This window comes from Scyliorhinus torazame, chromosome 4, assembly GCF_047496885.1.
Source record: "Scyliorhinus torazame isolate Kashiwa2021f chromosome 4, sScyTor2.1, whole genome shotgun sequence".
Taxonomy (NCBI): Eukaryota; Metazoa; Chordata; class Chondrichthyes; order Carcharhiniformes; family Scyliorhinidae; genus Scyliorhinus; species Scyliorhinus torazame.
The window spans coordinates 47,664,068-47,686,450 of NC_092710.1; the positions used below are offsets into that span (position 1 = coordinate 47,664,068).

The 22,383-nt window shown below is 40.4% G+C and overlaps 11 non-coding genes across 11 annotated transcripts; all 11 read right to left on the reverse strand.

Moving 5' to 3' along the window:
• Positions 1-968: 968 nt before the first annotated feature.
• trnat-ugu (transfer RNA threonine (anticodon UGU)) lies at positions 969-1,042 on the reverse strand. The gene has a single exon. It is a non-coding gene; the product is annotated as a tRNA-Thr (tRNA).
• Positions 1,043-1,491: 449 nt separating this feature from the next.
• On the reverse strand, positions 1,492-1,564 carry trnak-uuu (transfer RNA lysine (anticodon UUU)). Its single transcript has one exon. It is a non-coding gene; the product is annotated as a tRNA-Lys (tRNA).
• A 1,484-nt stretch (positions 1,565-3,048) lies between these two features.
• On the reverse strand, positions 3,049-3,121 carry trnak-uuu (transfer RNA lysine (anticodon UUU)). Its single transcript has one exon. It is a non-coding gene; the product is annotated as a tRNA-Lys (tRNA).
• Positions 3,122-14,003: 10,882 nt separating this feature from the next.
• On the reverse strand, positions 14,004-14,077 carry trnat-ugu (transfer RNA threonine (anticodon UGU)). Its single transcript has one exon. It is a non-coding gene; the product is annotated as a tRNA-Thr (tRNA).
• A 1,596-nt stretch (positions 14,078-15,673) lies between these two features.
• Positions 15,674-15,747, reverse strand: trnai-uau (transfer RNA isoleucine (anticodon UAU)). Its single transcript has one exon. It is a non-coding gene; the product is annotated as a tRNA-Ile (tRNA).
• A 449-nt stretch (positions 15,748-16,196) lies between these two features.
• Positions 16,197-16,269, reverse strand: trnak-uuu (transfer RNA lysine (anticodon UUU)). The gene has a single exon. It is a non-coding gene; the product is annotated as a tRNA-Lys (tRNA).
• Positions 16,270-17,746: 1,477 nt separating this feature from the next.
• Positions 17,747-17,819, reverse strand: trnak-uuu (transfer RNA lysine (anticodon UUU)). The gene has a single exon. It is a non-coding gene; the product is annotated as a tRNA-Lys (tRNA).
• A 1,060-nt stretch (positions 17,820-18,879) lies between these two features.
• On the reverse strand, positions 18,880-18,953 carry trnat-ugu (transfer RNA threonine (anticodon UGU)). The gene has a single exon. It is a non-coding gene; the product is annotated as a tRNA-Thr (tRNA).
• A 453-nt stretch (positions 18,954-19,406) lies between these two features.
• trnak-uuu (transfer RNA lysine (anticodon UUU)) lies at positions 19,407-19,479 on the reverse strand. Its single transcript has one exon. It is a non-coding gene; the product is annotated as a tRNA-Lys (tRNA).
• A 1,327-nt stretch (positions 19,480-20,806) lies between these two features.
• On the reverse strand, positions 20,807-20,879 carry trnak-uuu (transfer RNA lysine (anticodon UUU)). The gene has a single exon. It is a non-coding gene; the product is annotated as a tRNA-Lys (tRNA).
• A 1,061-nt stretch (positions 20,880-21,940) lies between these two features.
• trnat-ugu (transfer RNA threonine (anticodon UGU)) lies at positions 21,941-22,014 on the reverse strand. Its single transcript has one exon. It is a non-coding gene; the product is annotated as a tRNA-Thr (tRNA).
• Positions 22,015-22,383: the final 369 nt, after the last annotated feature.

Genomic DNA, 22,383 nt, shown 5'->3' on the forward strand with positions numbered 1-22,383 from the left:
CCTCGCAAGCAGACCGGCAGCCTCCCTTCGGCTTTCTTTCTCAAATTCTTCAACTTGGACTCGCATTTTACCAATGACCTGTGATGTGACAACTGTTGTTACCCAGGGACATGCACTGGGACTTCAATACATTGAAGATTACATTTAGTTCACTGAGATATCAGTGGGAAGCTGCAGAGATACAGATTGGATTTTGAGAGAGGGAATAAAGCGTGTCACCTGTTGTTTGTTTTGGCAGAGTGTGAACGCAAGTAAGCTCATCGAGTAAAGTAGCAAATTATGCAAATCGCAAAGTTTCAGGGTGTAAATAGATCTGTCAACGCCACATCTTCATGGAAAATGCTCCATCCTTTATCCCGCCCAAATCGTTCTTGCTGACATGCAGCAACATATATCGTCCAATAAAAAGGCAAATTACTGCAGATGTGAAATCTGAAAAAAAACAGGAAATGATGGAAAATCTCAGTGGGTCTGGCAGCATCTGTGAAGAGAGAACCGAGCTAACGCTTCGAGGCTGGGTCACTCTTCATCAGAGTAAATCATTTAATCATTCAATCTTTGCCCACAGACATCGCTGACAGACATTCAGTATGTTCCTACTGGATTTCCTGAGGTCAATCCTGTCGTGCATTCAAAGGAAAATACTGCACATGTTGTGAATGTGCATGAGAAACTAAAAATGATTGGATTAAAGCTCATAAAATTTGAGGATGTCTGTGGAGCCAGACACAAAGTTAATGTTTCAAATCCGTGTGATCCTTATTCAGAGCTTAAGCGAGGTTACATGCAATGGAGGAGATGAGGAAAATGGAAGTTGCGTGAAAAGTGGGAGATATGGAAGTTTGACATAAATCAAGGGAAAGCAATGTTGAAGGTCAGTACCACAGAAACTTTGTCACCATTCCCTGCGTCCACCATTAAATGAGGAGCATTCTTCACAGGCTACATGCTTTGACCTGAATTTATAAAGGTACTGCTGAGATTTGAACTCAGGATCTCCTGTTTACAAGACAGGTGCTTTAACCATCTAAGCCACAGCACCAATCTACAAGACAGCTTTCCAAGTGTAGAACAGATTTCAATTGTTTTGATTAAACATCAGTATTGTTGATTTCTCCTGCCGACTTTGAGAATGCAAATTAAAATATTCATCGGCACTGGGCTTTTGAAACTGTAAAAACTGCAGTTATTCTGAAAGTTATTAATTTAAAAGCAGTTCTGCAGGAAAGAAGTATACAAACAGGAAATATTTTGCGAATTGGGAAGTGATTAAACATGGCCAGAAAACTACAGTGGTATAATGCAGGACAAGACCAGGAGAGAGTTATTCAATTCACTGAAAATCTAGCAAAAATTCTTGAAAATTCTGGACGGCTGTTGCAATTTGGCAAACACGACGTTGTCACGGTTCTTCCACTTTCCATAAAGCATCCTGCATTCTTTATTTTTATTTCCGTTCATTGGGAAGCAAAGGCCTTGAGCCAAAATCAAAACCCTGACAGGGACTTGAACCCTGGGCCCTCAGATTAAAAGTCTGATGCTCTACCGACTGAGCTACCAGGGCCCATTACAAAAACGTTCTCACAGTTCAGTTCAAAGTCTCATATTGTATCTTTTGAATTTCCTTCACTGGTCATTCAGCCTCTCCAGCTCATTTCCCTCGCAAGCAGACCGGCAGCCTCCCTTCGGCTTTCTTTCTCAAATTCTTCAACTTGGACTCGCATTTTACCAATGACCTGTGATGTGACAACTGTTGTTACCCAGGGACATGCACTGGGACTTCAAGACATTGAAGATTACACTAGTTCGCTGAGATATCAGTGGGAAGCTGCAGAGATACAGATTGTATTTTGAGAGAGGGAATAAAGCGTGTCATCTGTTGTCTGTTGTGGCAGAGTGTGAACGCAAGTAAGCTCATCTAGTAAAGTAACAAATTATGCAAATCGCAAAGTTTCAGGGTGTAAATAGATCTGTCAACGCCACATCTTCATGGAAAACGCCCCATCCTTTATCCCGCCCAAATCGTTCTTGCTGACATGCAGCAACATATATCGTCCAATAAAAAGGCAAATTACTGCAGATGTGAAATCTGAAAAAAAAACAGGAAATGATGGAAAATCTCAGTGGGTCTGGCAGCATCTGTGAAGAGAGAACCGAGCTAACGTTTCGAGGCTGGGTCACTCTTCATCAGAGTAAATCTGTGAATCTGCATGAGAAACTAAAAATGATTGGATTAAAGCTCATCAATTTTGAGGACGTCTGTGGAACCAGACACAAAGTTAATGTTTCAAATCCGTGTGATCCTTATTCAGAGCTGAATCGAAGTTACATGCAATGGAGTAGATGAGGAAAATGGAAGTTGCGTGATAAATGGGAGATATGGAAGTTTGAATCAAGTTTGACATAAAACAAGCGAAAACAATTTTGAAGGTCAGTACCACAGAAATGATGTCAACATTTTCTGAGTTCACCATTCAATGAGGAGCATTCTTCACAGGCTACATGCTTTGACCTGAATGTATAAAGGTACTGCTGAGAGTTGAACTCAGGATCTCCAGGTTACAAGACAGGTGTTTTAACCATCTAAGCCACAGCACCAATCTGCAAAGAAACTTTGCAAGTGTAGAACAGATTTCAATTGTTTTGATTAAACATCAGTATTGTTGATTTCTCCTGCTGACTTTGAGAGTGCAAACTAAAATATTCATCAGCACTGGCCTTTTGAAACTGTAAAAATTGCAGTTATTTCTGAAAGTTATTAATTTAAAAGCAGTTCTGCAGGAAAGAAGTATACAAACAGGAAATATTTTGCGAATTGGGAAGTGATTAAACATGGCCAGAAAACTACAGTGGTATACTGCTGGATAAGACCAGGAGAGAGTTTTTACATTCACTGAAAATCTAGCAAAAATTCTTGAAAATTCTGGACGGCTGTTGCAATTTGGCAAACACGACGTTGTCACGGTTCTTCCACTTTCCTTGAAGCATCCTGCATTCTTTATTTTTATTTCCGTTCATTGGGAAGCAAAGGCCTTGAGCCAAAATCAAAACCCTGACAGGGACTTGAACCCTGGACCCTCAGATTAAAAGTCTGATGCTCTACCGACTGAGCTACCAGGGCCCATTACAAAAATGTTCTCACAGTTCAGTTCAAAGTCTCATATTGTAACTTTTGAATTTCCTTCACTGGTCATTCAGCCTCTCCAGCTCATTTCCCTCGCAAGCAGACCGGCAGCCTCCCTTCGGCTTTCTCTCTCAAATTCTTCAACTTGGACTCGCATTTTACCAATGACCTGTGATGTGACAACTGTTGTTACCCAGGGAGAGATGGCAGATGGAGTTTAATCCGGACAAATGTGAGGTAATGCATTTTGGAAGGTCTAATGCAGGTAGGGAATATACAGTGAATGGTAGAACCCTCAAGAGTATTGAAAGTCAAAGAGATCTAGGAGTACAGGTCCACAGGTCATTGAAAGGGGCAGCACAGGTGGAGAAGGTAGTCAAGAAGGCATACGGCATGCTTGCCTTCATTGGCCGGGGCATTGAGTATAAGAATTGGCAAGTCATGTTGCAGCTGTATAGAACCTTAGTTAGGCCACACTTGGAGTATAGTGTTCAATTCTGGTCGCCACACTACCAGAAGGATGTGGAGGCTTTAGAGCGGGTGCAGAAGAGATTTACCAGAATGTTGCCTGGTCTGGAGGGCATAAGCTATGAGGAGCGATTGAATAAACTCGGTTTGTTCTCACTGGAACGAAGGAGGTTGAGGGGCGACCTGATAGAGGTATACAAAATTATGAGGGGCATAGACAGAGTGGACAGTCAGAGGCATTTCCCCAGGGTAGAGGGGTCAATTACTAGGGGGCATAGGTTTAAGGTGAGAGGGGCAAGGTTTAGAGTAGATGTACGAGGCAAGTTTTTTACGCAGAGGGTAGTGGGTACCTGGAACTCGCTACCGGAGGAGGTAGTGGAAGTAGGGACGATAGGGACATTTAAGGGGCATCTTGACAAATATATGAATAGGATGGGAATAGAAGGATACGGACCCAGGAAGTGTAGAAGATTGTAGTTTAGTCGGGCAGTATGGTCGGCACGGGCTTGGAGGGCCGAAGGGCCTGTTCCTGTACTGTATATTTCTTTGTTCTTTGTTCTTTGTTTATATCGTCGAATAAAAAGGCAAATTACTGCAGATGTGAAATCTGGAAAAAAACAGGAAATGATGGAAAATCTCAGTGAGTCTGGCAGCATCTGTGAAGAGAGAACCGAGCTCAGGTTTCGAGGCAGGGTCATTCTTCATCATAGTAAATCATTTAATCATTCAATCTTTGCTCACAGACATCGCTGACAGACAATCAAAATGTTCCTAATGGATTTCCTGAGGGCAATCCTGTCGTGCATTCAAAGGAAAATACTGCACATGTTGTGAATCTGCATGAGAAACTAAAAATGATTGGATTAAAGCTCATAAAATTTGAGGATGTCTGTGGAGCCAGACACAAAGTTAATGTTTCAAATCTGTGTGATCCTTGTTCAGAGCTGAAGCGAGGTTACATGCAATGGTGTAGATGAGGAAAATGGAAGTTGCGTCAAAAATTATGGAAGTTTGACATAAAACAAGCGAAAACAATCTAGAAGGTCAGTACCACAGAAATGCTGTTAACATTTTCTGTGTTCACCATTAAACATTGCTCACAGGCGACATGCTTTGACCTGAATGTATAAACACACTACTGAGATTCGAACTCAGGATCTCCTGTTTACAAGACAAGCGCTTTAAGCATCTAAGCCACAGCACCAATCTGCCAGACAGCTTTGCAAGTGTAGAACAGATTTCAATTGTTTTGATTAAACATCAGTATTGTTGATTTCTCCTGCTGACTTTGAGAGTGCAAACTAAAATATTCATCGGCACTGGGCTTTAGAAACTGTAAAAATTGCAGTTATTTCTGAAAGTTATTCATTTAAAAGCAGTTCTGCAGGAAAGAAGTATACAAACAGGAAATATTTTGCGAATTGGGAAGTGATTGAACATCGCCAGAAGACTACAGTGGTATAATACAGGAAAAGACCAGGAAAGAGTTTTTACATTCACTGAAAATCTAGCAAAAATTCTTGAAAATTCTGGACGGCTGTTGCAATTTGGCAAACACGACGTTGTCACGGTTCTTCCACTTTCCATAAAGCATCCTGCATTCTTTATTTTTATTTCCTACCATTCATTGGGAAGTAAACGCCTTGAGCCAAAATCAAAATCTGACAGGGACTTGAACCCTGGACCCTCAGATTAAAAGTCTGATGTTCTTCCGACTGAGCTATCAGGGCCCATTTCAGCAATGCTCTCATAGCTCACGTCAAAGTCTCATATTGTATCTTTTGAATTTCCTTCACTGGTAATTCAGCCTCTCCAGCTCATTTCCCTCGCAAGCAGACCGGCAGCCTCCCTTCGGCTTTCTTTCTCAAATTCTTCAACTTGGACTCGCATTTTACCAATGACCTGTGATGCGACAACTGTTGTTACCCACGGACATGCACTGGGACTTCAAGACATTGAAGATTACGTTTAGTTCACTGAGATATCAGTGGGAAGCTGCAGAGATACAGATTGTATTTTAAGAGAGGGAATAAAGGGTGTCATCTGTTGTTTGTTGTGGCAGAGAGTGAACGCAAGTAAGCTCATCTAGTAAAGTAACAAATTATGCAAATCGCAAAGTTTCAGGGTGTCAATAGATCTGTCACCGCCACATCTTCATGGAAAACGCATCATCCTTTATCCCGCCCAAATCATTCTTGCTGACATGCAGCAACATATATCGTCCAATAAAAAGGCAAATTACTGCAGATGTGAAATCTGAAAAAAAACAGGAAATGATGGAAAATCTCAGTGGGTCTGGCAGCATCTGTGAAGAGAGAACCGAGCTAACGTTTCGAGGCTGTGTCACTCTTCATCAGAGTAAATCATTTAATCATTCAATCTTTGCTCACAGACATTGCTGACAAACATTCAAAATGTTCCTACTGGATTTCCTGAGGTCAATCCTGTCGTGCATTCAAAGGAAAATACTGCACATGTTGTGAATCTACATGAGTAGCTAAAAATGATTGGATTAAAGATCATAAAATTTGAGGATGTCTGTGGAGCCAGACATAGAGTTAATGTTTCAAATCCGTGCGATCCTTATTCAGAGCTGAAGCGAGGTTACATGCAATGGAGTAGATGAGGAAAATGGAAGTTGAGTGAAAAATGAGAGATATGGAAGTTTGAATCAAGTTTGACATAAAGCAAGGGAAAGCAATCTTGAAGGTCAGTACCACAGAAATTTTGTCAACATTTTCTGTGTTGACCATTAAATGAGGAGCATTCTTCACAGGCTACATGCTTTGACCTGAATGTGTTAAATCCTCAGTTTCTTTACCCGTCAGTCTGGCCTCAATAAAAGTCGAAATGGATTTGCAGGTACAGCATTAGTTATTTTATTCAGCTTGCAAGCTTTCTCAGTTCACAGCAGTACAGAATGCCTCTTGCTCTCTGTACCTCCGGAATCAAGTGAGGTTATCAAACAAAGAGCTCTGTACTGATACATTCAAATGGCATCAAGTTTCACATACTCGATGCCCATAGGTCATCCTATGTCCGTCCTGATCTGCTTGATCTATTCCGATTGGCTCACTTCCAATCCCTTCCTCTGGCCCCTATTACTCAGCATCACTCTCGTAGACACACCTCTTCCTGCTTTTCCATGCGGTCTGAAATCCTTTGTCTGTGAACTAACCAGAATTAAAGTGGCCTATCTTCTACATTACATTAACTAATATCTCTAAAGTAACTATTTTATATCACATTCGTCAAATGTATAACCATACTGCAGAGATTTGAAATCAGGGTCTCCTGTTTACAAGACAAGGGCTTTAACCATCTAAGCCACAGCACCAAACTGCATGACAGCTTTGCAAGTGTAGAACAGGTTTCAATTGTTTTGATTAAACATCAGTATTGTTGATTTCTCCTGCTGACTTTGAGAGTGCAAACTAAAATATTCATCGGCACTGGGCTTTTGAAACTGTAAAAATTGCAGTTATTTCCTAAAGTTATTCATTTAAAAGCAGTTCTACAGGAAAGGAGCATACAAACAGGAAATATTTTGCAAATTGGGAAATTATTAAACACGGCCAGAAAACTACAGTGGTATAATGCTGGATAAGACCAGGAGAGAGTTTTTACATTCACTGAAAATCTAGCAAAAATTCTTGAAAATTCTGGACGGCTGTTGCAATTTGGCAAACACGACGTTGTCACGGTTCTTCCACTTTCCATAAAGCATCCTGCATTCTTTATTTTTATTTCCTACCGTTCATTGGGAAGCAAACGCCTTGAGCCAAAATCAAAACCCAGACATTGACTTGAACCCTGGATCCTCAGATTAAAAGTCTGATGCTCTACCGACTGAGCTACCAGGGCCCATTTCAACAATGCTCTCATAGCTCACGTCAAAGTCTCATATTGTATCTTTTGAATTTCCTTCACTGGTCATTCAGCCTCTCCAGCTCATTTCCCTCGCAAGCAGACCGGCAGCCTCCCTTCGGCTTTCTTTCTCAAATTCTTCAACGTGGACTCGCATTTTACCAATGACCTGTGATGTGACAACTGTTGTTACCCAGGGACATGTACTGGGACTTCAAGACATTGAAGATTACGTTTAGTTCGCTGAGCTATCAGTGGGAAGCTGCAGAGATACAGATTGTATTTTGAGAGAGGGAATAAAGCGTGTTCTCTGTTGTTTGTTGTGGCAGAGAGTGAACGCAAGTAAGCTCATCGAGTAAAGTAGCAAATTATGCAAATCGCAAAGTTTCAGGGTGTAAATAGATCTGTCACCGCCACATCTTCATGGAAAACGCATCATCCTTTATCCCGCCCAAATCATTCTTGCTGACATGCAGCAACATATATCGTCCAATAAAAAGGCAAATTACTGCAGATGTGAAATCTGAAAAAAAACAGGAAATGATGGAAAATCTCAGTGGGTCTGGCAGCATCTGTGAAGAGAGAACCGAGCTAACGTTTCGAGGCTGTGTCACTCTTCATCAGAGTAAATCATTTAATCATTCAATCTTTGCTCACAGACATTGCTGACAAACATTCAAAATGTTCCTACTGGATTTCCTGAGGTCAATCCTGTCGTGCATTCAAAGGAAAATACTGCACATGTTGTGAATCTACATGAGTAGCTAAAAATGATTGGATTAAAGATCATAAAATTTGAGGATGTCTGTGGAGCCAGACATAGAGTTAATGTTTCAAATCCGTGCGATCCTTATTCAGAGCTGAAACGAGGTTACATGCAATGGAGTAGATGAGGAAAATGGAAGTTGAGTGAAAAATGAGAGATATGGAAGTTTGAATCAAGTTTGACATAAAGCAAGGGAAAGCAATCTTGAAGGTCAGTACCACAGAAATTTTGTCAACATTTTCTGTGTTGACCATTAAATGAGGAGCATTCTTCACAGGCTACATGCTTTGACCTGAATGTGTTAAATCCTCAGTTTCTTTACCCATCAGTCTGGCCTCAATAAAAGTCGAGATGGATTTGCAGGTACAGCATTAGTTATTTTATTCAGCTTGCAAGCTTTCTCAGTTCACAGCAGTACAGAATGCCTCTTGCTCTCTGTACCTCCGGAATCAAGTGAGGTTATCAAACAAAGAGCTCTGTACTGATACATTCAAATGGCATCAAGTTTCACATACTCGATGCCCATAGGTCATCCTATGTCCGTCCTGATCTGCTTGATCTATTCCGATTGGCTCACTTCCAATCCCTTCCTCTGGCCCCTATTACTCAGCATCACTCTCGTAGACACACCTCTTCCTGCTTTTCCATGCGGTCTGAAATCCTTTGTCTGTGAACTAACCAGAATTAAAGTGGCCTATCTTCTACATTACATTAACTAATATCTCTAAAGTAACTATTTTATATCACATTCGTCAAATGTATAAACATACTGCAGAGATTTGAAATCAGGGTCTCCTGTTTACAAGACAAGGGCTTTAACCATCTAAGCCACAGCACCAAACTGCATGACAGCTTTGCAAGTGTAGAACAGGTTTCAATTGTTTTGATTAAACATCAGTATTGTTGATTTCTCCTGCTGACTTTGAGAGTGCAAACTAAAATATTCATCGGCACTGGGCTTTTGAAACTGTAAAAATTGCAGTTATTTCCTAAAGTTATTCATTTAAAAGCAGTTCTGCAGGAAAGGAGCATACAAACAGGAAATATTTTGCAAATTGGGAAATTATTAAACACGGCCAGAAAACTACAGTGGTATAATGCTGGATAAGACCAGGAGAGAGTTCTTACATTCACTGAAAATCTAGCAAAAATTCTTGAAAATTCTGGACGGCTGTTGCAATTTGGCAAACACGACGTTGTCACGGTTCTTCCACTTTCCATAAAGCATCCTGCATTCTTTATTTTTATTTCCTACCGTTCATTGGGAAGCAAACGCCTTGAGCCAAAATCAAAACCCAGACATTGACTTGAACCCTGGATCCTCAGATTAAAAGTCTGATGCTCTACCGACTGAGCTACCAGGGCCCATTTCAACAATGCTCTCATAGCTCACGTCAAAGTCTCATATTGTATCTTTTGAATTTCCTTCACTGGTCATTCAGCCTCTCCAGCTCATTTCCCTCGCAAGCAGACCGGCAGCCTCCCTTCGGCTTTCTTTCTCAAATTCTTCAACGTGGACTCGCATTTTACCAATGACCTGTGATGTGACAACTGTTGTTACCCAGGGACATGTACTGGGACTTCAAGACATTGAAGATTACGTTTAGTTCGCTGAGCTATCAGTGGGAAGCTGCAGAGATACAGATTGTATTTTGAGAGAGGGAATAAAGCGTGTTCTCTGTTGTTTGTTGTGGCAGAGAGTGAACGCAAGTAAGCTCATCGAGTAAAGTAGCAAATTATGCAAATTGCAAAGTTTCAGGGTGTAAATAGATCTGTCAACGCCACATCTTCATGGAAAACGCCCCATCCTTTATCCCGCCCAAATCGTTCTTGCTGACATGCAGCAACATATATCGTCCAATAAAAAGGCAAATTACTGCCGATGTGAAATCAGAAAAAAAACAGGAAATGATGGAAAATCTCAATGGGTCTGGCAGCATCTGTGAAGAGAGAACCGAGCTAACATTTTGAGGCTGGGTCACTCTTCATCAGAGTAAATCATTTAATCATTCAATCTTGGCTCACAGACATCGCTGACAAACATTCAAAATGTTCCTTCTGGATTTCCTGAGGTCAGTCCTGTCATGCATTCAAAGGAAAATACTGCACATGTTGTGAATCTGCATGAGAAACTAAAAATGATTGGATTAAAGCTCAGAAAATTACAGGATGTCTGTGGAGCCAGACACAGAATTAATGTTTCAAATCCGTGTGATCCTTATTCAGAGCTGAAGCGAGTAGTACATACAATGGAGTAGATGAGGAAAATGGAAGTTGAGTGAAAAATGTGAGATATGGAAGTTTGAATCAAGTTTGACCTAAATCAAGGGAAAACAATCTTGAAGGTCAGTACCACAGAAATGTTGTCAACATTTTCTGTGTTCACTATTAAATGAGGAGCATTCTTCACAGGCTACATGCTTCGACCTGAATATATAATGGTATTACTGAGATTTGAACTCAGGATCTCCTGTTTACAAAACAAGCACTTTGACCATCTAAGCCGCAGCACCAATCTGCATAACAGCTTTGCAAGTGTAGAACAGATTTCAATTGTTTTGATTAAACATCAGTATTGTTGATTTCTCCTGCTGACTTTGAGGGTGCAAATTAAAATATTCATCGGCACTGGGCTTTTGAAACTGTAAAAATTGCAGTTATTTCTGAAAGTTATTAATTTAAAAGCAGTTCTGCAGGAATGAAGTATACAAACAGGAAATATTTTGCGAATTGGGAAGTGATTAAACATGGCCAGATTACGACAGTGGTATAACGCAGGACAAGACCAGGAGAGAGTTTTTACATTCACTGAAAATCTAGCAAAAATTCTTGACAATTCTGGACGGCTGTTGCAATTTGGCAAACACGACGTTGTCACGGTTCTTCCACTTTCCATAAAGCATCTTTCATTCTTTATTTTTAGTTCCTACCGTTCATTTTGAAGCAAACGCCTTGATCCAAAATCAAATCCCTAACAGAGACTTGAACCCTGGACGCTCAGATTAAAAGTCTGATGGTCTACCGACTGAGCTACCAGGGACCATTTCAACAATATTCTCATAGCTCACTTCAAAGTCTCATATTGTATCTTTTGAATTTCCTTCACTGGTCATTCAGCCTCTCCAGCTCATTTCCCTCGCAAGCAGACCGGCAGCCTCCCTTCGGCTTTCATTCTCAAATTCTTCAACTTTGACTCGCATTTTACCAATGACCTGTGATGTGACAACTGTTGTTACCCAGGGACATGCACTGGGACTTCAAGACATTGAAGATTACGTTTAGTTCGCTGAGATATCAGTGGGAAGCTGCAGAGATACAGATTGTATTTTGAGAGAGGGAATAAAGCGTGTCGTCTGTTGTTTGTTGTGGCAGAGTGTGAACGCAAGTAAGCTCATCGAGTAAAGTAGCAAATTATGCAAATCGCAAAGATTCAGGGTGTAAATAGATCTGTCAATGCCACATCTTCATGGAAAACGCCCCATCCTTTAACCCGCCCAAATCGTTCTTGCTGACATGCAGCAACATATATCGTCCAATAAAAAGGCAAATTACTGCAGTCATGAAATCTGAAAAAAAACAGGAAATGATGGAAAATCTCAGTGGGTCTGGGAGCATCTGTGAAGAGAGAACCGAGCTAACGTTTCGAGGCTGGGTCACTCTTCATCAGAGAAAATCATTTAATCATTCAATCTTTGCTCACAGACATCGCTGACAATCATTCAAAATGTTCCTTCTGGATTTCCTGATGTCAATCCTGTCATGCATTCAAAGGAAAATACTGCACATGTTGTGAATCTGCATGAGAAACTAAATTTGATTGGATTAAAGCTCAGAAAATTAGAGGATGTCTGTGGAGCCAGACGCAGAGTTAATGTTTCTAATCCGTGTGATCCTAATTCAGAGCTGAAGCGCGGAGTACATGCAATGGTGTAGATGAGGAAAATGGAAGTTGCGTGAAAAATGGGAGATATGGAAGTTTGAATCAAGTTTGACATAAAGCAAGGGAAAGCAATCTTGAAGGTCAGTACCACAGAAATGTTGTCAACAATTTCTGTGTTCACCATTAAATGAGGACCATTCTACACAGGCTACATGCTTAAACCCAAATAAAGGCACTGCTGAGATTTGAACTCATGATCTCCTGTTTACAAGACAGGCGCTTTAACCATTGAAGCCACAGCACCAATCTGCAAGACAGCTTTGCAAGTGTAGAACAGATTTCAATTGTTTTGATTAAACATCAGTATTGTTGATTTCTCCTGCTGACTTTGAGAGTGCAAATTAAAATATTCATCGCCACTGGGCTTTTGACACTGAAAAATTGCAGTTATTTCTGAAAGTTATTAATTTAAAAGCAGTTCTGCAGGAAAGAAGTATATAAACAGGAAATATTTTGCGAATTTGCAAATTGTTAAACATGGCCAGAAAACTATAGTGGTATAATGCTGGATAAGACCAGGAGAGAGTTTTTACATTCACTGAAAATCTTCAAAAATTCTTGATAATTCTGGACGGTTGTTGTAATTTGGCAAACACGATGTTGCCACGGTTCTTCCACTTTCCATAAAGCATCCTGCATTCTTTATTTTTATTTCCTACCGTTCATTGGGAAGCAAACGCCTTGAGCCAAAATCAAAACCCAGACATTGACTTGAACCCTGGATCCTCAGATTTAAAGTCTAATGCTCTACCGACTGAGCTATCAAGGCCCATTACAAAATTATTCTCATAGTTCACTTCAAAGTCTCATATTGTATCTTTTGAATTTCCTTCACTGGTCATTCAGCCTCTCCAGCTCATTTCCCTCGCAAGCAGACCGGCAGCCTCCCTTCGGCTTTCTTTCTCAAATTCTTCAACTTGGACTCGCATTTTACCAATGACCTGTGATGTGACAACTGTTGTTACCCAGGGACATGCACTGGGACTTCAAGACATTGAAGATTACGTTTAGTTCGCTGAGATATCAGTGGGAAGCTGCAGAGATACAGATTGTATTTTGAGAGAGGGAATAAAGCGTGTCGTCTGTTGTTTGTTGTGGCAGAGTGTGAACGCAAGTAAGCTCATCGAGTAAAGTAGCAAATTATGCAAATCGCAAAGATTCAGGGTGTAAATAGATCTGTCAACGCCACATCTTCTGGAAAACGCCCCATCCTTTATCCCGCCCAAATCGTTCTTGCTGACATGCAGCAACATATATCGTCCAATAAAAAGGCAAATTACTGCATATGTGAAATCTGAAAAAAAACAGGAAATGATGGAAAATCTCAGTGGGTCTGGCAGCATCTGAGAAGAGAGAACGGAGCTAACGTTTCGAGGCTGGGTCACTCTTCATCAGAGTAAATCATTTAATCGTTCAATCTTTGCTCACAGACATCGCTGACAAATATTCAAAATGTTCCTTCTGGATTTCCTGAGGTCAATCCTGTCGTGCATTCAAAGGAAAATACTGCACATGTTGTGAATCTGCATGAGAAACTAAAAATGATTGGATTAAAGATCAGAAAATTAGAGGATGTCTGTGGAGCCAGACACAAAGTTAATGTTTCTAATCCGTGTGATCCTTATTCAGAGCTGAAGCGCGGAGTACATGCAATGGTGTAGATGAGGAAAATGGAAGTTGCGTGAAAAATGGGAGATATGGAAGTTTGAATCAAGTTTGACATAAAGCAAGGGAAAGCAATCTTGAAGGTCAGTACCACAGAAATGTTGTCAACATTTTCTGTGTTCACCATTAAATGAGGACCATTCTACACAGGCTACATGCTTAAACCCAAATAAAGGCACTGCTGAGATTTGAACTCAGGATCTCCTGTTTACAAGACAGGCGCTTTAACCATCTAAGCCACAGCACCAATCTGCAAGACAGCTTTGCAAGTGTAGAACAGATTTCAATTGTTTTGATTAAACATCAGTATTGTTGATTTCTCCTGCTGACTTTGAGAGTGCAAATTAAAATATTCATCGCCACTGGGCTTTTGAAACTGAAAATTTGCAGTTATTTCTGAAAGTCATTAATTTAAAAGGAGTTCTTCAGGAAAGAAGTATACAAACAGGAAATATTTTGCGAATTGGCAAATTATTAAACATGGCCAGAAAACTAGAGTGGTATAATGCTGGATAAGACCAGGAGAGAGTTTTTACATTAACTAAAAATCTAGCAAAAATTCTTGATAATTCTGGACGGCTGTTGCAATTTGGCAAACACGACGTTGTCACGGTCCTTCCACTTTCCATGAAGCATCCTGCATTCTTTATTTTTATTTCCTACCGTTCATTGGGAAGCAAACGCCTTGAGCCAAAATCAAAACCCAGACATTGACTTGAACCCTGGATCTTCAGATTAAAAGTATGATGCTCTACCGACTGAGCTATCAAGGACCATTACAAATATATTCTCATAGCTCACTTCAAAGTCTCATATTGTATCTTTTGAATTTCCATCACTGGTCATTCAGCCTCTCCAGCTCATTTCCCTCGCAAGCAGACCGGCAGCCTCCCTTCGGCTTTCTTTCTCAAATTCTTCAACTTGGACTCGCATTTTACCAATGACCTGTGATGTGACAACTGTTGTTACCCAGGGACATGCACTGGGACTTCAAGACATTGAAGATTACGTTTAGTTCGCTGAGATATCAGTGGGAAGCTGCAGAGATACAGATTGTATTTTGAGAGAGGGAATAAAGGGTGTCATCTGTTGTTTGTTGTGGCAGAGAGTGAACGCAAGTAAGCTCATCGAGTAAAGTAGCAAATTATGCAAATCGCAAAGATTCAGGGTGTAAATAGATCTGTCAACGCCACATCTTCATGGAAAACGCCCCATCCTTTATCCCGCCCAAATCGTTCTTGCTTACATGCAGCAACATATATCGTCCAATAAAAAGGCAAATTACTGCAGATGTGAAATGTGAAAAAAAACAGGAAATGATGGAAAATCTCAGTGGGTCTGGGAGCATCAGTGAAGAGAGAACCGAGCTAACGTTTCGAGGCTGGGTCACTCTTCATCAGAGAAAATCATTTAATCATTCAATCTTTGCTCACAGATATCGCTGATAATCATTCAAAATGTTCCTTCTGGATTTCCTGATGTCAATCCTGTCATGCATTCAAAGGAAAATACTGCACATGTTGTGAATGTGCATGAGAAACTAAATATGATTGGATTAAAGCTCATAAAATTAGAGGATGTCTGTGGAGCCAGACACAGAGTTAATGTTTCTAATCCGTGTGATCCTAATTCAGAGCTGAAGCGCGGAGTACATGCAATGGAGTAGATGAGGAAAATGGAAGTTGCGTGAAAAATGGGAGATATGGAAGTTTGAATCAAGTTTGACATAAAGCAAGGGAAAGCAATCTTGAAGGTCAGTACCACAGAAATTTTGTCAACATTTTCTGTGTTCGCCATTAAATGAGAAGCATTCTTCACAGGCTACATGCTTAAACTTGAATAAAGGTACTGCTGAGATTTGAACTCAGGATCTCCTGTTTATAAGACAGTCACTTTAACCATCTAAGCCACGGCACCTATCTGCAAGACAACTTTGCAAGTGTAGAACAGATTTCAATTGGTTTGATGAAACATCAGTATTGTTGATTTCTCCTGCTGACTTTGAGAGTGCAAATTAAAATATGCTTCGGCACTGGGCTTTTGAAACTGAAAAATTGCAGTTATTTCTGAAAGTTATTAATTTAAAAGCAGTTCTGCAGGAAAGAAGTATACAAACAGGAAATATTTTGCGAATTTGCAAATTGTTAAACATGGCCAGAAAACTATAGTGGTATAATGCTGGATAAGACCAGGAGAGAGTTTTTACATTCACTGAAAATCTAGCAAAAATTCTTGATAATTCTGGAACTTTGTTGTAATTTGGCAAACACAACGTTGTCACGGTTCTTCCACTTTCCTTGAAGCATCCTGCATTCTTTATTTTTATTTCCGTTCATTGGGAAGCAAACGCCTTGAACCAAAATCAAAACCCTGACAGGGACTTGAACCCTGGACCCTCAGATTAAAAGTCTGCTGCTCTACCGACTGAGCTACCAGGGCCCACTACAAAAATGTTCTCATAGTTCAGTTCAAAGTCTCATATTGTATCTTTTGAATTTCCTTCACTGGTGATTCAGCCTCTCCAGCTCATTTCCCTCGCAAGTAGACCGGCAGCCTCCCTTCGGCTTTCTTTCTCAAATTCTTCAACTTGGACTCGCATTTTACCAATGACCTGTGATGTGACAACTGTTGTTACCCAGGGACATGCACTGGGACTTCAAGACATTGAAGATTACACTAGTTCGCTGAGATATCAGTGGGAAGCTGCAGAGATACAGATTGTATTTTGAGAGAGGGAATAAACCGTGTCATCTGTTGTCTGTTGTGGCAGAGTGTGAACGCAAGTAAGCTCATCTAGTAAAGTAACAAATTATGCAAATCGCAAAGTTTCAGGGTGTAAATAGATCTGTCAACGCCACATCTTCATGGAAAACGCCCCATCCTTTATCCCGCCCAAATCGTTCTTGCTGACATGCAGCAACATATATCGTCCAATAAAAAGGCAAATTACTGCAGATGTGAAATCTGAAAAAAAAACAGGAAATGATGGAAAATCTCAGTGGGTCTGGCAGCATCTGTGAAGAGAGAACCGAGCTAACGTTTCGAGGCTGGGTCACTCTTCATCAGAGTAAATCTGTGAATCTGCATGAGAAATTAAAAATGATTGGATTAAAGCTCATCAAATTTGAGGACGTCTGTGGAACCAGACACAAAGTTAATGTTTCAAATCCGTGTGATCCTTATTCAGAGCTGAATCGAGGTTACATGCAATGGAGTAGATAAGGAAAATGGAGGTTGCGTGAAAAATGGGAGATATGGAAGTTTGAATCAAGTTTGACATAAAACAAGCGAAAACAATTTTGAAGGTCAGCACCACAGAAATGATGTCAACATTTTCTGTGTTCACCATTCAATGAGGAGCATTCTTCACAGGCTACATGCTTTGACCTGAATGTATAAAGGTACTGCTGAGATTTAAACTCAGGATCTCCTGTTTACAAGACAGGTGCTTTAACCATCGAGCACCAATCTGCAAAGAAACGTTGCAAGTGTAGAACAGATTTCAATTGTTTTGATTAAACATCAGTATTGTTGATTTCTCCTGCTGACTTTGAGTGTGCAAACTAAAATATTCATCAGCACTGGCCTTTTGAAACTGTAAAAATTGCAGTTATTTCTGAAAGTTATTAATTTAAAAGCAGTTCTGCAGGAAAGAAGTATACAAACAGGAAATATTTTGCGAATTGGGAAGTGAGTAAACATGGCCAGAAAACTATAGTGGTATAATGCTGGATAAGACCAGGAGAGAGTTTTTACATTCACTGAAAATCTAGCAAAAATTCTTGAAAATTCTGGACGGCTGTTGCAATTTGGCAAACACGACGTTGTCACGGTTCTTCCACTTTCCTTGAAGCATCCTGCATTCTTTATTTTTATTTCCTTTCATTGGGAAGCAAACGCCTTGAGCCAAAATCAAAACCCTGACAGGGACTTGAACCCTGGACCCGCAGATTAAAAGTCTGATGCTCTACCGACTGAGCTACCAGGGCCCATTACAAAAATGTCCTCATAGTTCAGTTCAAAGTCTCATATTGTATCTTTTGAATTTCCTTCACTGGTGATTCAGCCTCTCCAGCTCATTTCCCTCGCAAGCAGACCGGCAGCCTCCCTTCGGCTTTCTTTCTCAAATTCTTCAACTTGGACTCGCATTTTACCAATGACCTGTGATGTGACAACTGTTGTTACCCAGGGACATGCACTGGGACTTCAAGACATTGAAGATTACATTAGTTCGCTGAGATATCAGTGGGAAGCTGCAGAGATACAGATTGTATTTTGAGAGAGGGAATAAAGCGTGTCATCTGTTGTCTGTTGTGGCAGAGTGTGAACGCAAGTAAGCTCATCTAGTAAAGTAACAAATTATGCAAATCGCAAAGTTTCAGGGTGTAAATAGATCTGTCAACGCCACATCTTCATGGAAAACGCCCCATCCTTTATCCCGCCCAAATCGTTCTTGCTGACATGCAGCAACATATATCGTCCAATAAAAAGGCAAATTACTGCAGATGTGAAATCTGAAAAAAAACAGGAAACGATGGAAAATCTCAGTGGGTCTGGCAGCATCTGTGAAGAGAGAACCGAGCTAACGCTTCGAGGCTGGGTCACTCTTCATCAGACTAAATCATTCAATCATTCAATCTTTGCCCACAGACATCGCTGACAGACATTCAGAATGTTCCTACTGGATTTCCTGAGGTCAATCCTGTCGTGCATTCAAAGGAAAATACTGCACATGTTGTGAATGTTCATGAGAAACTAAAAATGATTGGATTAAAGCTCATAAAATTTGAGGATGTCTGTGGAGCCAGACACAAAGTTAATGTTTCAAATCCGTGTGATCCTTATTCAGAGCTTAACGAGGTTACATGCAATGGAGTAGATGAGGAAAATGGAAGTTGCGTGAAAAGTGTGAGATATGGAAGTTTGACATAAATCAAGGGAAAGCAATGTTGAAGGTCAGTACCACAGAAACACTGTCACCATTCCCTGTGTCCACCATTAAATGAGGAGCATTCTTCACAGGCTACATGCTTTGACCTGAACGTATAAAGGCACTGCTGAGATTTGAACTCAGGATTTCCTGTTTACAAGACAGGTGCTTTAACCATCTAAGCCACAGCACCAATCTGCAAGACAGCTTTGCAAGTGTAGAACAGATTTCAATTGTTTTGATTAAACATCAGTATTGTTGATTTCTCCTGCCGACTTTGAGAGTGCAAATTAAAATATTCATCGGCACTGGGCTTTTGAAACTGTAAAAACTGCAGTTATTCTGAAAGTTATTAATTTAAAAGCAGTTCTGCAGGAAAGAAGTATACAAACAGGAAATATTTTGCGAATTGGGAAGTGATTAAACATGGCCAGAAAACTACTGTGGTATAATGCAGGACAAGACCAGGAGAGAGTTATTCCATTCACTGAAAATCTAGCAAAAATTCTTGAAAATTCTGGACGGCTGTTGCAATTTGGCAAACACGACGTTGTCACGGTTCTTCCACTTTCCATAAAGCATCCTGCATTCTCTATTTTTATTTCCAACCGTTCATTGGGAAGCAAAGGTCTTGAGCCAAAATCAAAACCCTAACAAGGACTTGAACCCTGGACTCTCAGATTAAAAGTCTGATGCTCTACCGACTGAGCTATCAGGGCACATATCAGAAATGTTCTCACAGCTCACTTCAAAGTCTCATATTGTATCTTTTGAATTTCCTTCACTGGTCATTCAGCCTCTCCAGCTCATTTCCCTCGCAAGCAGACCGGCAGCCACCCTTCGGCTTTCTTTCTCAAATTCTTCAACTTGGACTCGCATTTTACCAATGACCTGTGATGTGACAACTGTTGTTACCCAGGGACATGCACTGGGACTTCAATACATTGAAGATTACATTTTGTTCACTGAGATATCAGTGGGAAGCTGCAGAGATACAGATTGGATTTTGAGAGAGGGAATAAAGCGTGTCACCTGTTGTTTGTTGTGGCAGAGTGTGAACGCAAGTAAGCTCATCGAGTAAAGTAGCAAATTATGCAAATCGCAAAGTTTCAGGGTGTAAATAGATCTGTCAACGCCACATCTTCATGGAAAACGCCCCATCCTTTATCCCGCCCAAATCGCTCTTGCTGCTCAGAGTAAATCTGTGAATCTGCATGAGAAATTAAAAATGATTGGATTAAAGCTCATCAAATTTGAGGACGTCTGTGGAACCAGACACAAAGTTAATGTTTCAAATCCGTGTGATCCTTATTCAGAGCTGAATCGAGGTTACATGCAATGGAGTAGATGAGGAAAATGGAGGTTGCGTGAAAAATGGGAGATATGGAAGTTTGAATCAAGTTTGACATAAAACAAGCGAAAACAATTTTGAAGGTCAGCACCACAGAAATGATGTCAACATTTTCTGTGTTCACCATTCAAAGAGGAGCATTCTTCACAGGCTACATGCTTTGACCTGAATGTATAAAGGTACTGCTGAGATTTGAACTCAGGATCTCCTGTTTACAAGACAGGTGCTTCAAACATCACAGCACCAATCTGCAAAGAAACGTTGCAAGTGTAGAACAGATTTCAATTGTTTTGATTAAACATCAGTATTGTTGATTTCTCCTGCTGACTTTGAGAGTGCAAACTAAAATATTCATCAGCACTGGCCTTTTGAAACTGTAAAAATTGCAGTTCTTTCTGAAAGTTATTAATTTAAAAGCAGTTCTGCAGGAAAGAAGTATACAAACAGGAAATATTTTGCGAATTGGGAAGTGATTAAACATGGCCAGAAAACTACAGTGGTATAATGCTGGATAAGACCAGGAGAGAGTTTTTACATTCACTGAAAATCTCGCAAAAATTCTTGAAAATTCTGGACGGCTGTTGCAATTTGGCAAACACGACGTTGTCACGGTTCTTCCACTTTCCTTGAAGCATCCTGCATTCTTTATTTTTATTTCCGTTCATTGGGAAGCAAACGCCTTGAGCCAAAATCAAAACCCTGACAGGGACTTGAACCCTGGACCCTCAGATTAAAAGTCTGATGCTCTACCGACTGAGCTACCAGGGCCCATTACAAAAATGTTCTCATAGTTCAGTTCAAAGTCTCATATTGTATCTTTTGAATTTCCTTCACTGGTCATTCAGCCTCTCCAGCTCATTTCCCTCGCAAGCAGACCGGCAGCCTCCCTTGGGCTTTCTTTCTCAAATTCTTCAACTTGGACTCGCATTTTACCAATGACCTGTGATGTGACAACTGTTGTTACCCAGGGACATGCACTGGGACTTCAAGACATTGAAGATTACATTAGTTCGCTGAGATATCAGTGGGAAGCTGCAGAGATACAGATTGTATTTTGAGAGAGGGAATAAAGCGTGTCATCTGTTGTCTGTTGTGGCAGAGTGTGAACGCAAGTAAGCTCATCTAGTAAAGTAACAAATTATGCAAATCGCAAAGTTTCAGGGTGTAAATAGATCTGTCAACGCCACATCTTCATGGAAAACGCCCCATCCTTTATCCCGCCCAAATCGTTCTTGCTGACATGCAGCAACATATATCGTCCAATAAAAAGGCAAATTACTGCAGATGTGAAATCTGAAAAAAAACAGGAAATGATGGAAAATCTCAGTGGGTCTGGCAGCATCTGTGAAGAGAGAACCGAGCTAACGCTTCGAGGCTGGGTCACTCTTCATCAGAGTAAATCATTTAATCATTCAATCTTTGCCCACAGACATCGCTGACAGACATTCAGAATGTTCCTACTGGATTTCCTGAGGTCAATCCTGTCGTGCATTCAAAGGAAAATACTGCACATGTTGTGAATGTGCATGAGAAACTAAAAATGATTGGATTAAAGCTCATAAAATTTGAGGATGTCTGTGGAGCCAGACACAAAGTTAATGTTTCAAATCCGTGTGATCCTTATTCAGAGCTTAAGCGAGGTTACATGCAATGGAGTAGATGAGGAAAATGGAAGTTGCGTGAAAAGTGGGAGATATGGAAGTTTGACATAAATCAAGGGAAAGCAATGTTGAAGGTCAGTACCACAGAAACGTTGTCACCATTCCCTGTGTCCACCATTAAATGAGGAGCATTCTTCACAGGCTACATGCTTTGACCTGAATTTATAAAGGTACTGCTGAGATTTGAACTCAGGATCTCCTGTTTACAAGACAGGTGCTTTAACCATCTAAGCCACAGCACCAATCTGCAAGACAGCTTTGCAAGTGTAGAACAGATTTCAATTGTTTTGATTAAACATCAGTATTGTTGATTTCTCCTGCCGACTTTGAGAGTGCAAATTAAAATATTCATCGGCACTGGGCTTTTGAAACTGTAAAAACTGCAGTTATTCTGAAAGTTATTAATTTAAAAGCAGTTCTGCAGGAAAGAAGTATACAAACAGGAAATATTTTGCGAATTGGGAAGTGATTAAACATGCCCAGAAAACTACAGTGGTATAATGCAGGACAAGACCAGGAGAGAGTTATTCCATTCACTGAAAATCTAGCAAAAATTCTTGAAAATTCTGGACGGCTGTTGCAATTTGGCAAACACGACGTTGTCACGGTTC